This window comes from Medicago truncatula, chromosome 2 (genome assembly GCF_003473485.1).
Source record: "Medicago truncatula cultivar Jemalong A17 chromosome 2, MtrunA17r5.0-ANR, whole genome shotgun sequence".
Taxonomy (NCBI): domain Eukaryota; kingdom Viridiplantae; phylum Streptophyta; class Magnoliopsida; order Fabales; family Fabaceae; genus Medicago; species Medicago truncatula.
The window spans coordinates 26,432,349-26,434,057 of NC_053043.1; positions in this window are offsets into that span (position 1 = coordinate 26,432,349).

A 1,709-nucleotide genomic window follows, 5' to 3' on the forward strand; every position below is an offset into this window, starting at 1 on the left:
TTCTCCAACCCTTTTCTTCTTATTCTTCTTCTGCAACAACACAGCATGTGTTTCACAAGATTCCCCATTTTTCCATCACCATTAAAACCAATCAAAACCACATTGTAGAGAAAAGGAGAGAAAGATACTCATAATCTGAGTAGCAAATCCATAAACGAAATCAAATCTCATCGCAACAAAAATCAAATCTTCTCCATCATATGTAACGCCCTAGTCGTTATTTTATTATTTTTAGAATTAGTTAGAGTCTTTTGTGTGTTTTTAATTAATAAATGTGATATATGTGGTGTGTAGTATTTATTTATATAATTTATTTAATATAAATAGAATAATATGAATAATGGAATTATTTAAGAGTTTGGGGAATAATTAGAAATTAATAGTAATAAGGGAGGTTTTAATGAAAAAAGAGAAGTTATAGTTTTGAGAGTTAAGGAAAGAAAAGTCAGAAAAACAGTTTAACGTAAAAACAAGTTGGAGAGGAGAAAAACTAAGGCAAGGAGAGAAGACCAAGAGAGAAGAACTTAGGAACTGATTTGCTGTGCTTTTGTCTTTGCAATTCTAATGTAAGGGTGGGATTATCTTTCAATAGTCATAATATATAATTTCTGAAAATTAATCAATTGAACTGTTCTTAAGGTAAGATTGGGAAAATAAGGGTTAATGATGTTTTTGAAAGAAAAGGTATAAGAATCAGGTTTTTAATGTTGTACTTTGATGATTAGTATGATTTCTTAATCCATGTTGTTGATGTTGATCGTAATTGGAATGAAAATAGAATATGATGGATGAATTTTGGAAGTTTTGTATGAATGCTTGAATGGGCTGAATTGTTGTTGTTGATGTTTAGTTTCTGTTCCTGTGATGTCTGGTTGTAGTTAGGACTTGTAAACATTTCTGGAAAACGTTTTGGGTGATCAGGGGATTAAAATTGGGTTTTTAGAGTGAGGAGAAGTCTGAAAATCGTAGCTTTTACCCTGCCCAGATGATTGGTCGCTTAAGCGAAGCATCCGTCGCTTAAGCGAACATTCACGTGAACTACCCAGAATGTGATTTTACCCGTTCGCTTAAGCGAACAGTGAGCGAACTGGTAAGCGAAAATTAAGTTTGATTCTACCAAGAATTCGCTTAAGCGAGCCGTGAGCGACCCATAAGCGAACTGAACCCAGACCTACTGTAAGCTGGTCGCTTAAGCGAACTAGCCGTCGCTTAAGCGAACTGAGTGTTAGACAGCCTTTTCTGAATCTTACTTCGTACACTAGGGGACCCTTTTGAGTACTTCTAGGTGTTTCTCTTAGCTTGTGTAACTTTGTATAGACATGAAAACCTACTTAAAATTCACGACGTTAATTAGTTCGTTATTTTTATGAATTTGAAGATGTTGAGGTACTTGAATCAAGTGAATGTACATGTTGCATGAAAAAGGTGGTGAGTCATATAAGTACATATGCATTTGTCGTTGAGTTGTATGCAGATATACACAAGTGGAGTCAGTTGCATAAGCATAAAAACGATGAGGACTTCGGTTCTGGAACACTTTGTCGTTCAAAACGATGGAACACTATGTTGTTCAAAACGATGTTAACGATGAGGACTCATGTCCTGATAAAAGAATGCTTTAACCATTCTATAACGATGAGGGCTTCGGCTCTGATATGGTACCACATGCATAGTTGCATTTGTTGAGAAGTCTTAGTGGAGTTGTCATG